Source organism: Nycticebus coucang, chromosome 16 (assembly GCF_027406575.1).
Source record: "Nycticebus coucang isolate mNycCou1 chromosome 16, mNycCou1.pri, whole genome shotgun sequence".
Classification (NCBI taxonomy): domain Eukaryota; kingdom Metazoa; phylum Chordata; class Mammalia; order Primates; family Lorisidae; genus Nycticebus; species Nycticebus coucang.
Window position 1 is genome coordinate 69919961 of NC_069795.1, and position 15008 is coordinate 69934968.

Sequence of the window (15008 nt, forward strand, 5' to 3'; positions counted from 1 at the left end):
AAAAAATTTTTGATCAAATTACAACTTCCACAGTTGCAAAAGGATTAAAAATGTCCACTGGTCTCCCAAAAGGCTTATCAATACTCTCAATTAATGTGAATGGTTTAAATTGTCCTCTAAAGAGGCATAGGTTGGCGGACTGGATACATAAACTCAAAGGAGTAGGGCACTGACCCCATATGCTGGAGGTGGTAGGTTCAAACCCAGCCCCAGGCATAAAACTGGAAAGAAAAACAAAACTCAAGCCAGATATCTGCTGCATCCAAGAATCGCATCTTACATTAAAAGACAGATATAGACTCAAGGTGAAGGGATGGTCATCTATATTCCAGGCAAATGGAAAGCAGAAAAAGGCAGGTGTTGCAATCCTGTTCGCAGATGCAATAGGCTTTAAACCAATCAAAATAATTAAGGATAAGGATGGACACTTCATATTTGTTAAAGGTAATACTCAATATGATGAGATCTCAATTATTAATATTTATGCACCCAACCACAACGCAGCTCTAGTTATAAGAGAAACTCTAACAGACATGAGCAACTTGATTTCCTCCACTTCCATAGTAGTTGGAGATTTTAACACCCCTTTAGCAGTGCTGGATAGATCCTCCAAAATGAAGCTAAGTAAAGAAATTTTAGATTTAAACTCAACCATTCAACATCTGGACTTAACAGACAACTACAGAACATTTCATCCCCAAAAAACTGAATACACATTCTTCTCATCAGCCCACGGAACATACTCCAAAATCGACCACATCCTAGGCCACAAATCTAACCTCAGCAAATTAAAAAATAGAAATTATTCCTTGCATCTTCTCAGACCATCATGGAATAAAAGTTGAACTAAATAACAACAGGAACCTGCATACCCCTACAAAAACATGGAAGCTAAACAACCTTATGCTGAAGGATAGATGGGTTATAGACGAGATTAAGAAGGAAATCACCATATTTTGGGAACAAAACAACAATCAAGACACGAATTACCAGAACCTCTGGGATACTGCAAAGGCAGTCCTAAGAGGGAAATTTATAGTACTGAAAGCCTTCCTCAAGAAAACGGAAAGAGAGGAAGCCAATAACTTAATGGAATATCTCGAGCAACTGGAGAAAGAAGAGCAGTTCAACCCCAAACGCAGCAGAAGAAAAGAAATAACCAAAATCAGAGCAGAATTAAATGAAATTGAAAACAAAAGAATTATACAACAGATCAATAAATCCAAAAGCTGGTTTTTTGAAAAGATCAATAAAATAGATAAACCTTTGGCCAACCTAACCAAGAAAAAAAGAGTAAAATCTCTAATTTCATCAATCAGAAATGGTAATGATGAAATAACAACAGACCCCTCAGAAATTCAAAAAATCCTTAACGAATACTACAAGAAACTCTACTCTCAGAAATATGAAAATCTGAAAGAAATCCACCAATACCTGGAAGCACACCACCTACCAAGACTTAGCCAGAATGAAGTGGAAATGTTAAACAGGCCTATATCAAGTTCTGAAATAGCATCAACTATACAAAACCTCCCTAAAAAGAAAAGCCCAGGACCAGACGGCTTTACGTCAGAATTCTACCAAACATTTCAAGAAGAAGTAGTACCTATACTACTAAACCTCTTCCAAAATATAGAAAAAGAAGGAATATTACCCAGCACATTCTATGAAGCAAACATCACCTTGATCCCCAAACCAGGGAAAGACCCAACAAGAAAAGAAAATTATAGACCAATATCACTAATAAATATTGATGCTAAAATACTCAATAAGATCCTAACAAACAGAATCCAACAACACATCAAAAAAATTATACACCATGACCAAGTCGGATTTATCCCAGGGTCTCAAGGCTGGTTCAATATACGTAAATCTATAAATGTAATTCAACACATAAACAAACTTAAAAATAAAGACCATATGATTCTTTCAATCGGTGCAGAAAAAGCTTTTGATAATATCCAGCATCACTTCATGATCAGAGCACTTAAGAAAATTGGTATAGAAGGGACATTTCTTAAACTAATAGAGGCCATCTACAGCAAACCCACAGCCAATATTGTATTGAATGGAGTTAAATTGAAATCATTCCCACTTAGATCAGGAACCAGGCAAGGTTGCCCATTGTCTCCATTGCTCTTTAACATTGTAATGGAAGTTTTAGCCATTGCAATTAGGGAAGAAAAGGCGATCAAGGGTATCCACATAGGGTCAGAAGAGATCAAACTTTCACTCTTCGCAGATGATATGATCGTATATCTGGAAAACACTAGAGATTCTACTATAAAACTTTTAGTAGTGATCAAGGAATATAGCAATGTCTCAGGCTACAAAATCAACACCCATAAATCTGTAGCCTTTATATATACCAACAACAAACAAGCCGAACAAACAGTCAAGGACTCTATTTCTTTCACAGTAGTGCCAAAGAAGATGAAATATTTGGGAGTATACCTAACAAAGGACGTGAAAGATCTCTACAAAGAGAACTATGAAACTCTTAAGAAAAGAAACAGCTGAAGATGTTAACAGATGGAAAAACATACCATGCTCACGGCTGGGAAGAATCAACATTGTTAAAATGTCCATACTGCCCAAAGCAATATATAATTTTAATGCAATTCCTATTAAAGCTCCATTGTTATACTTTAAAGATCTTGAAAAAATAATACTTTGTTTTATATGGAATCAGAAAAAACCTCCAATAGCCAAAAAATTACTGAGCAATAAAAACAAAGCAGGAGGAATCATGCTACCAGACCTGAGACTGTACTATAAATCCATAGTGATCAAAACAGCATGGTGCTGGCACAAAAGCAGAGAAGTAGATGTCTGGAACAGAATAGAGAACCAAGATATGGATCCAGCTACTTACTGTTATTTGATCTTTGACAAGCCAATTAAAAACATTCAGTGGGGAAAAGATTCCCTATGTAACAAATGGTGCTGGGTAAACTGGCTGGCAACCTGTAGAAGATTGAAACTGGACCCACACCTTTCACCATTAACTAAGATAGACTCTCACTGGATAAAAGATTTAAACTTAAGACATGAAACTATAAAAATCCTAGAAGAAAGTGCAGGGAAAACTGCACTTGAAGGAATCGGCCTGGGTGAATACTTTATGAGGAGGACTCCCCAGGCAATTGAAGCAGTATCAAAAATCCACTACTGGGACCTGATCAAACTAAAAAGCTTCTGCACAGCCAAGAACATAGTGAGTAAAGCAAGCAGACAGCCTTCAGAATGGGAGAAAATATTTGCAGGTTATACCTCCAATAAAGGTCTAATAACCAGAATCCACAGAGAACTCAAATTTATTAGCAAGAAAAGAACACGTGACCCCATTTCAGGGTGGGCGAGGGACTTAAAGAGAAACTTCTCTAAAGAAGATGGACACAAAATCTAAAGACACATGAAAAAAAGCTCATCATCCTTAATCATCAGAGAAATGCAAATCAAAACTACTCTGAGATATCACCTAACCCCAGTAAGAGTAGCCCACATAACAAAATCCCAAAACCAGAAATGTTGGCGCGGATGTGGAGGAAAGGGCACACTTCTACCCTGCTGGTGGGAATGCACAATAATACGTTCCTTCTGGAAGGATGTTTGGAGAATAGTTAGAGACCTAAAAATAGACCTGCCATTCAATCCTATAATTCCTTTACTAGGTTTATACCCAGAAGACCAAAAGTCACAATATAACAAAGACATATGTACAAGAATGTTTATTGCAGCCTAATTCATAATTGCTAAGTCATGGAAGAAGCCCAAGTGCCCATCGACCCACGAATGGACTAGCAAATTGTGGTACATGTATACCATGGAATACTATGCAGCCTTAAAGAAAGATGGAGACTTTACCTCTTTCATTTTTACATGGATGGAGTTAGAACATATTCTTCTTAGCAAAGTATCTCAGGAATGGAAGAAAAAGTATCCAATGTACTCAGCCCTACTATGAAGCTAAATTATAGCTTTCACATGAAGACTATAACCCAACTATAGCACAAGACTATGGGCAAAGGGCCAAGGAAGGGGAAGGGAGGGGGGAGGTTGTGGTGGAGGGAGGACAATGGGTGGGGCCACATCTATGGTGCATCTTAGAATGGGTACAGGCGATTGCACTAATGTACACAGCTATCATTTAACAATAAAAAAAAAGAGGAAAAAAATAGGTAGAAATTAGAAAAATCTGAATAAACAATGGGCTTTATAATAATAAAAAAAGAAAGAAAGAAAAAAGATAAAGGAGGCAAAAACAGGCTAGGGTTTGTAGGGCAGAGAAAGATTTCCAATTGTGATATTGCTGGAACTTTGTTGAAAGGAAAGTAAGGAAGCAGCAGAATTGAGCAGGGACAGCTTCAAACCATGCTGTAGATCTAACAAAGTCTCAGTCAAGCCAATGAAGAGATATGGAGCCAAGACTTTTTGTTAGAGGTGTCCTGCAATGAGCAGAAATGGGTAGGCCCTAGCAGGCCTGCTGTTCTCAGTCATCAACTGGGGGCTGCCTAGGAAGAGCCTGGCCTGAGCTTCAAAGTTGAGGCAGATCCTGACAGCAGAATGGCAAATCCATTCCCCAAAGAAAGATCTAAGTTGTGCACCTCAGTTGCTGCCACTGTCTTCCTATGTGCCACATGGGACTCCTTTTCTGTATATAGTCAGGGAGCAGCTCCTCTAGGATCCCACTGGGCCCATCTTCCTGAGGATGAAACTTACAAGAGGAAAGTTATTGTGATGAACCACATCCTTCACCACTCACAATACCATTCAGTATGAGGTTCTCTTTGCCAGCCTAGTAGGGAGTGATCCGCCCAACACCTCATCTAATCACCTGCTATTTTTTTTTTTAAGTCATAGCAGTGTACATTAATGCAATTTTGGGGTACAATGTGCTAGTTTTATATACCATTTGAAATATTTTCATCAAACTGGTTAACATAGCCTTCAATGCATTTTCTTAGTTATTATGTTAAGACATTTTTACTCTACACTTAGTAAATTTAACATGTACCCTTATAAAATGCACTGTAGTTGTGTTCCCACCAATTACTCTCCCTCCACCCATCCTCTTCCTTCCCTTTCCTTCCCTCACTCCCCTCCTTTCCCTTCTTCTTGGGCTATATTTGGGTTATAGCTTTCACATGAAAGCTATAAATTGGTTTCATAATAGGGCTGAGTACATTGAATACTTTTTCTTCCATTCTTGAGATACTTTGCTAAGAAGAATATGTTTCAGATCCATCCATGTAATCAAGAAAGAGGTAAAGTCTCCATCTTTTTTTAAGTCTGCATAATATTTCATGATGTACATATATCATGATTTATTAATCCATTCATGGGTTGATGGGCACTTGGGCTTCTTCCATAACTTAGCAATTATAAATTGGGCTGCAATAAACATTCTGGTGCATATATCTTTGTTATAAAGTGATTTTTGGTCTTCTGGATATGTACCTAGTAAAGGAATTGAAGGATCGAATGGCAGGTCTATTTTTAGATCCCTAAGTAATCTGCAAACATCTTTCCAAAAGGAACATATTAGTTTGTATTCCCACCAGCAGTGCAGAAGTGTTCCCTTTTCTCCATAGCCACGCCAACATCTCTGGTTTTGGGATTTTGTTATGTGGGCTAATCTTACTGGGGTTAGGTGATATCTCAAAGTAGTTTTGATTTGCATTTCTCTGATGATTAAGGATGATGAGCATTTTTTCATATATCTGTACGCTTTGCACCTGTCTTCTTCAGAGAAGTTTCTCTTCAAGTCCTTTGCCCACGCTGAGATAGGATTACTTGTTCTTTTCTTGCTAATACATTTGAGTTCTCTGTGGATTCTGGTTATTAAAACTTTGTCGCAGACATAACCTGCAAATATCTTCTCCTATTCTGAGGGCTGTCTGCTTGCTTTACTTACTGTGTTTTTGGCTTTGCAGAAGCTTTTTAGTTTGATCAAGTCCCAGTAGTGTATTTTTGGTGTTGCTTCAATTGCTGGGGCTGGGGGGGTCTTCCTTATAAAATATTCTCCCAGGCCAATTTCTTCAAGTGTTTTCCCTGCACTTTCTTCTAGGATTTTTATAGTTTCATGTCTTTAAGTTTAAATCTTTAATCCAGTGAGAGTCTATCTTAGTTAATGGTGAAAGGTGTGGGTCCAGTTTCAGTCTTCTATAGGTCGCCAGCCAGTTCACCCAGCACCATTTGTTAAATAGGGAATCTTTTCCCCCACTGAATGTTTTTAATTGGCTTATTGAAGAAATAATAACGTTAAGTAGCTGGGTTAATCTCTTGGTTCTTTATTCTGTTCCATACATCTACCTCTGTTTTTGTGCCAGTACCATGCAGTTTTGATCACTATAGTATAATCTGAGGTCTGGTAGTGTGATTCCTCCTGCTTTGTTTTTATTTCTGAGTAATGTCTTGTCTATTTGAGGCTTTTTCTGATTCCATATAAAACAAAGTAGTATTTTTTCGAGATCTTTAAAGTATGACAGTGGAGCTTTAATAGGGATTGCATTAAAATTGTATATGGCTTTGGGTAGTATGGACATTTTAACAATGTTGATTCTTCCCAGCCATGAGCATGGTATGTTTTTCCTTTTGTTAACATCTTCAGCTGCTTTCTTGAACCACTGTCTGTATCAGCTATGTTAGTTGAGTCCTCCAGGAAGCAGACACGGGAGTGCGAGAGGTTTATGGAGGGTGGAAGTAGGGTGTGTGGACAACACCAAGGAAGACGAAGAGAAGGAAGCAGCACAGAGCAGGGAAAGCTTTAGACCATGATCCAGATCTGAGACCTGTGACAAGAAATCAGAATTGGGGAGGGAGCGCATCAGACTGCAGTGCAGATCTCACAGCCTTGGTCAGCTCAGTGGAGAATTCTGGGTTAAAGATGGTTTGTTAGAGGAGCCCCACATTGGACAGAAATGGCCTCCACCATGCTCAGCTCCAGACTGAGGGGCTGCTTGGGAAGACATGGCCTTGGCATCACAGCTGCAGGCTGTCAGCAAATTGATCTTCACAGCTGAGCAGTAAACCCTATCTCAAAGGGAGACCTGGGTAGGACGCCCCTATGCCACCATCCTTTGCTCAAGCATGTCAGCTCTGATTCAATGCCATTAGGGAACTAGGTTTTATCCCTTTCATAGCATATCCCATATCCTTGCTTGACGATGGCTTACCAGGTGACCTATCAATGGAGGGCATAGCAGTCTAGTTTGAGGTGGAGGAAGGAAGCCCTTGTCTATAAAATAAAGCATTTCATCCTGTAGGGAAGCTCTTTCCGGGATGCCAAGAGGACGTATGCCTCTCAGGGCCCAGTGGAATGGGACCTTCCCCCCTTGGGGTAAGACCTGTGGATACCCTGATTCCAGTAGGCACTCCTACTTTCCAACCTTTCCAGGCCTGCTGCTGGACACCATGGTGGAGGTCCACTACAAAGTGGACCTGGGACCTGGGTACAGTCCCACGGAGCCCCACACAGTGGCCGTCTCGGCCCTCCTGGGGTTTGCAGCAGCTGAAAGCAGACCTGGAAGATGCAGTTCTGAGAGCCACAGGGAGGCATCTGCTCACCCTCCGTGTGCCGCAGGCAGGGGCCCAGCTCAGTTGGCTGCATCGGGAGGTGACAGTCCAGCAGGTGGATGTGATCCTGAGGAGGCGGTGGCCAAAGTACAGGTCATCATCAGCAAGTCTGCCTATTGCAAGTTCCGGAAGTTCTTCCCAGGATGAAAACATGCCCTAGCGGCCCGGGCAGCTGTCCTGCTGAAGTGTTGGGCTTAGCTTCTGGTTCTCTGCTGGGCATGTGTGGCTGTGACCACCCAGGTCTTGGGTCACGGCCACTGCTGTCCAGCATGGGCAGCTGTTAGCGTCCGCTCCAGACAGGTGCAGTCTGGTCCGAATGAGCTGGGTCCTGCCCACCTGCCTGGCAGGCATCCATAGTGGATGTTGAAGATCTGTGCTTGGTCCTTTGAGCTGAGTTCCTGGGTCGTTAGGGCTGGCTGTGACCATGGCTGTGAGTAGTGCCACGGTGGGGTCTCTCTGTCCCATGGCCCTCACATAGGCACAGCCAGCCTCGCTTTCCCCACAGTGCCGGAGAAAGGAGGAGAGACCCAGCCTTTGGGCAGCACAGAAGGTGGCAGAGGATGGCAGAGAGAAGACAGCTCTGCTAACAAGGAGGCCTCAGGCCAGGTGGGGAGTGTACCTGGGGTCAGGCCTGCTAAGAAATGCCAACAAGGAGTCCCACCTGCACATCGCAGGTGCATGTGCCCCCAACCCCTACCCCACCCCGCGTGCATGTTAGCTGTCTCTACCAATATGAAAAATAAACTTCGGGTGGCACCTGTGGCTCAGTGAGTAGGGTGCCGGCCCCATATACCAAGGGTGGCGGGTTCAAACCCAGCCCCGGCCAAACTGCAACAAAAAAATAGCTGGGCATTGTGGCGGGCGCCTGTTCTCCTAGCTACTCAAGAGGCTGAGGCAAGAGAATCGCCTAAGCCCAAGAGCTGGAGGTTGCTGTGAGCTGTGATGCCATGGCACTCTACCAAGGGTGACAAAGTGAAACTCTGTCTCTACAAAAGAAAAAAAAAGAAGAAAACACTGAATTAAGTCCATACAGGAACACGCCGGACTTCTCTGAAATTCTCTCCTTTGAATACCACACAATTCAGCACTTAATATGATTTAAATAATTTGGACTCTGTCTCTAAAAAAAAATAAATAAATAATAAAGAAGAAAAATAAACTTCATATAACAGCAGAAAAACCAAACAAACAAACAAAAAACAACTCAGGCAAAAATAGAAACACTTGGGTCCTACACCATCTTCCTTAGAGAGTATACTTTCTAGGTCTTAAATCCTCCCTCATGAAAAAATAATGTTATTATTTCCTGTGGCTAACACTTAGGTAGTAATTACTATGCAGGAACTGCTTTGAGCCTCTTATAATTGCCATTAATTCACTTGATTTTCACGGTAAACTTTATGAGATAGGTGCTATTATTTCACTCATTTTGTAGAGGGTAGAATGAGGAACAGAGACATGCAGTGACTTTTCCAAGGTTGTATAACCAGCAGGCAGTGATACCAGTGCATAGATCAAAGCAGCCTGACTCTAGGTCCACCTGGGAACCCTTAGACTGAACTACCTATTAAAAGATTCATCAAGCCTCTCTAGGACACCTCAAGAAATCTTGCAGAATGATTTAAAAAGGCAGTTACTTGATAAAACTTAAGCCAAGGAAAGGTCCTTTTCTGAGTGGATTCTCCTACTTGTTTCTCCGGGAGCCAGAGTTGCTGGGTGCCAGACCTCATCACTAGGAGCCTGATTCATGTCCCTGCTGATTCTGGGGCTTAAGAGAAGGCTCTTTTAAATCTGAAAGTTGATCTCCCCCTAAGTTGTTACTCCCTACTCCCTTTCTAAGCAGTCTGGGCCTAAAAGCAAATCAATTAATACTTAGAAAGGAGATCATCTCCCCAGCAGCATTCATTCCATAATAGTTAATTGATCTCTTCCTACCTATTTGCCAAGACCATTCAGTTAGTCTCTTGGTCTAGGGACTAAGGAAAAGCCTCTTAAATTCACTTTGATCTTTTCTAAGTTGTAATTTTCTACCCTTAGGAAATAAGCAAAGCAATGAATGCTTAGTAATAAATTAAGGTGGAAAGCAGACTAATCCATTTTAGAAAGATTTTTCTACTGGAAGGTTTTTTTCTAGTTAACCTTCCTTCTCCCATTACCCAGAAAATTAAATTAAAAAGAATGTCCCATTCCCTCAGCAAGTTGATTAATCCATATTTCAATGTGAAATAAAGTTAGTATTTATGGCCATCAATCTGATTTTTCTCTGGAGAACCTATTCTTTTGATTAATATTTTTCCTCTGCAACTTTATCACTTACCTTGGGACTCTCTCCAATCTATTTTTTCCTTGTTTGAGAATGGCTTAAGAATTCTGCATTTAGCACAAGAAAATGTGCACGGAATTGGTCGAGGGGATAAATATCACAGAGCTACTCATTGGACTTGGAAATTCACATTGTTTTTCTGGGAACTTAAAGTGAAACAGATAGATATATCTGTGAGGTTGTGGTTTGTGGTCTAGCACTTGGCCATAGTATTGTATAATGTACATTACCAGTTTTGGAAATTAACAGTGAACCCAATGCCATGTTGTTTCACCGTATTTGTGGATATAATATATATAAGATTTGTCAAAGCCTGTGAAGCATTTTCTAGATTCCAGGGAAGCAAGGGTCATGTTTCTCAAATCATACTCCATGATCACCTACATCAGATCACCTTATAGACAGTATTAAAAACAGAAATTCCTTGACCCCTGGTGGAAATACTGAATGAGAATATTTAGAGTCTGGCCCAGGAATGTACATTTTTAAAATTCTTAGCACACTAAAGTTTAAGGACCATAAGTTAGACAATGTCAACAGTACAAGTTAATAATCGCCTGAGGGTAGAGTTTTTTTTGTAGATACTCACGTACTCATAGGCTGATTCTACAATTTATGTGGAAAATTAAAAGAACTAGATTAGTTAAAATAATTTTTTATTAGTTTTGTTTTCTTTTTGCTTAAACTCAGGGTAAGAAAGTCAAAATAATTTTGAAAAAGAATAAGAAGTTAGGAAGGGTCATATTACTTGGTTTCAAGACTTACTAAAGGGTATAGTAATCAGGACCGCGGAATATTGACAAAGAGATGAGCACACAGATTAGTGGGACAGAACAGAGAATCCAGAAATAGACCCACACAAATTTTGGCCAAGTGCATTTTCACAAAAGCAGAAAGGACAGTCTTTTCAACCAATGGTACAGAAATAATTGGATGTCCATATGCATAAAAGTGAACTTCAAATTATACCCTAAACTTTATATAAAAATTAACTCAAAATTGGCCCTAGATCTAAATACATAATGCAAAACTATTAAACTTTAATTTATTTTATTTATTTTTCAGACAGAGTCTCACTTTGTCGCCCTTGGTACCGTTTCCCCGAAAATAAGACAGTGTCTTATTTTAAGGTGTCCTCCCAAAGATGTGCTAGGTCTTATTTTCAGGGGACGTCTTATCTTTCCTGTAAGTAGGTCTTATTTTCGGAGGATGTCTTATTTTCGGGAAAACAGGGTAGAGTGCTGTGGTGTCATAGCTCACAGCAATCTCAAACTCTTAGGCTTAAGCAATTCTCTTGCCTCAGCCTCCCAAGAAGCTGGGACTACAGGCGCCTGCCACAACGCTCGGCTGTTTTTTTGTTGCAGTTGTCATTGTTGTTTAGCTGGCCTGGGCTGGGTTCAAACCCACCAGCCTCAGTGTATGTGGCTGGTGCCATAACAACTGGGCTATGGGTGTAGAGCCAGGAGAAAATCTTTTTGAGCTTGAGGTAGGCAAAGAGATCTTACAACAGTAAAACATGATCAGTAAAGAAAAAAATTGATGAGCGGGACTTGATTGAAATTTAAAGTTTTACTTTGCATAGACATCATGAACAGAATGAAAGATAAGTTACAGACTGGGAGAAAATATTTGAACATCACATAAATGACAAAGGACTTTTATTCAAAAAATGTAAAGAACTCTCAATACCGAACAGTAAAAAAAAACAAACAACTGAATTTAAAAAAAAAGCAAAAGTTTTGAACACATAATTTGTCAAAGAAATAATACACAGATGGCAAATTAACATATGGAAAGATGTCCGACATTGTCATTTATTAGGGAAATGCAAATCCCTAATGAGATCCCACAATGAGATAACATTATGCACCTATAGGAATGACTAAAACAAAACAAACTGACAATTCCAACAACTGATGAGGATGATGTGGACCCACTGGAACTCATGTTGCTAATGAGAATAACAAATGGTACAGCCATAGTGTATTCCTAGAAAACTTTGTCAGTTTCTTATAAAGTTAAAAACATGCACTTATCATGTCAGGTATTTATCTAAGAGAAATAAAAATGTCTGTTCACACAGAAATCTGCATGTAAATATTTACAATAGCTTTATTCATAACTAACAAAAACTGGAAACAACTCAAATGCTTTTTGACTGATAACTGAGTAAACAAACAGTGGTGTGTCCATTCAGTGAAATGCTACTCAGGGATAAAGGATGAACGGACTCTCAAATGCATCTTCCTATGTGAAACAAGCCAATAGCTACATACTACATGATTCCTACTTTGGGACATTTAGGGAAAGGCTAAACTCCAGGGACAGATAACTGATCAGTAGTTGCTAGAAACTCAGAAAGAGGGAGTTTTTGAAAAAGGGGCAGCATGTACGAGGGAGTTTTTTGGGTTAATGGAATGTTCCAAATCTTAATTGTGGGTGTGTTTACATCACTTTATGCATTTGTCATGACTCAGAGCTATATGTTGAAAGATACTTATGCAAATTTAAAATACATATTTTTTAAAATCAGCAGAGACATATCTGATTCAAAACTGCCAACAGAATAAAACCAATGTTTACTGAGCACATATTATGAGCAGGACCTGGACTGGTGATGCAAGGAAAAGAAACCTCATAGCAAGATCCTTTGCCCCATAGACACCAATCTGCTGGTAAACAGCAACAAGTACACAATTAAGTCCTATAAAGCAATGAGGGACATATCTCAAAAAAGGAGCAAAGAATGTATAAGTGAAGGACCCTGGATTCTAACAAGAATTGTAAGCTTGGAGGACCCTAGCGCTGAGTCATATTAGAAATAAAGCAGGGGCGGCGCCTGTGGCTCAGTGAGTAGGGCGCCGTCCCCATATGCCGAGCGTGGCGGGTTCGGACCCAGCCCCGGCCAAACTGCAACAGAAAAATAGCCAGGCGTTGTGGCGGGCGCCTGTAGTCCCAGCTGCTCGGGAGGCTGAGGCAAGAGAATTGCGTAAGCCCAAGAGTTAAGAGGTTGCTGTGAGCCGTGTGACGCCACGGCACTTTACCCGAGGGCAGTACAGTGAGACTCTGTCTCTACAAAAAAAAATAAATAAATAAATCAGATTGTAAGCTGACCAGAAATAAGATGGGAGAAAGTTATGAGCATGGAAAAATGTGGTTATTGATCTGGGAAGGTAAAGTAATAGAGGGAAATTCTAAATGTAATGAGATGAAATCAATGGATGTAATGCTATTTTTAAAAAGGCAAGTCAAGTAATTCAGTACTGATTCCGCCCAACGAAAGGAACTGAACAGAAAGGGTATGAAGTTGTGTTGACTTTAGAGTCTATTAGCAATTTTTCTTTATACCTTCCCCATCCCCCGTCAAAATAGTTTCCTGCTCTAAGAACTACTGCAAACAAACAAACAACAACAACATAAAAGCAGGTTTTCAGTCAGCAGAAAACAAAGTTTATTATCCAGAGAGACTTCTTTGCTTGGTGTGAGAGACTCACCTAGTAATTAGATGCTAAAGAGGTGGTTGATAACAAAGAGGTATAAAATAAAAACTTAGAGCATCGCGTGTCTAAAATAGTGGTTTTTGAAGCATGGACCTGGGACCAGCTGCAGAACATTCTTGGGGAAATTGTTAGAAATGCAGTTTTGAGGCTTTATACCAGACCTGCAGACTCAGAAACTCTGGTGTTGGGCCCCTCAATCTGTGTTTTAGCAACTCTGCAGAGGATTCTGGTGAAGGTTTGAGATGTTTGAGAATTTGAGATGTGGAAACTGAATGCTGTGCTTACCTATTGTAAGCAGCTGAAGCTGATAAAGAAATGTCAACTGATAGTGACCCTCCCCCTCCCTGAGATCCTCACCATGCCTAATGGAAGACTCTTTCCTGACCAATGAGCAAAGGGACTTGTTTTAACCAGTCATGTAAGATTTATGGTCAGTCCTCTCCAGAGCATTAGTTTTAAATGCCGATTTAGCATAACAACCTTGAATCCTCTCCAATTCTAAAGCATTTACAAAATTCTGACTTTTCCCTCTCAACAAATTAATCAGTTAATTTTTTTCCCTTATCCGAAGAGTGTTTTCTTATCAGGCAGAGAAATGAACTCTGCTTTGTGTTTTGATGTTAAAGTTCTGATCGTCTTTGTTTTATTCTTTTACAGACAGCAGGCAGTTGGCAGCTAATCTGACACCTCTAGGATGTCCATTTAGTAAATTTACTTTGTCATCTCTGGGTAAGCCCTTTAGAATAATTGGAAGACCTCTATTCTAAGACTGACAACTCAAATTGTTAGAAACCCGTGAGCAAGCTACTTAACTTTTCATAGAGTCAGTTTCCTCAACTGTAAAGAGCAAGGAGGTTATTATCCTGACCCCACCTCAGTCATAATGGCTGCAAAGTTACTTAGTAAAGTAGAAAGTGAATACATATTTAAGTACTACTATAATTTTTTGAGTCTTTAATATGCTCGATTTTTCCCCTGGTCATTAGAGTACTATGGGGAAAGCCTGCAGCCTGGGTAAGGTCCGGATTCCTCTGGAGCTGCAGGGCATCCACTGTTGTTTTGGAATTATTCTGGGCAAATGGAATAACAGAAAATATTCCAGTCTAGGGGATGATGGATAAAAACATTAGATGGGTATAGGAATATGTGATAGACTTTCCATCAGAACTTGGAAATGACATTGCAAATGGGTGTGTAGTTTCACAATGAACAATGCTCTAATCCTTAGAATAAGAAATTGGCTTCTAGCAGATGTTTTGAGCTTCTGCGAATGGTGAAGCAGTGAAAGTGTTCTGCATTCCAGGCATCTCATTACCCCAAGGAAACAGACAGAGTACGGGTGGTGTCAGGTATCTAGCGGTCCATGGGAATAAACTGCTGCTCCTGGCAAATAGTTGGTAATTTATGCTGTATTATCTGCTAAGGGCCAATTAGTCCCTGCAGTGTGTGCAGCATTTCTGAAGAATCAAAAAAAAAAAAAATGTGTTCTGCTTAAATAATATCTTGACTCAAGGCAATTATTATTGTGATGCATTTGACATTGGAATGAACCGGATACTTCCCCAGGGTTTGTAGGAATAAGAGGATTTTTCTAATGCATGTTAATA

At 40.1% G+C, this 15008-nt stretch overlaps 1 pseudogene; it reads left to right on the forward strand.

The window, feature by feature from the left end:
* The first annotated feature begins 7284 nt into the window (after positions 1-7284).
* On the forward strand, positions 7285-7725 carry LOC128567455 (putative GTP-binding protein 6; annotated as a pseudogene).
* The last annotated feature ends 7283 nt before the right edge of the window (positions 7726-15008 follow it).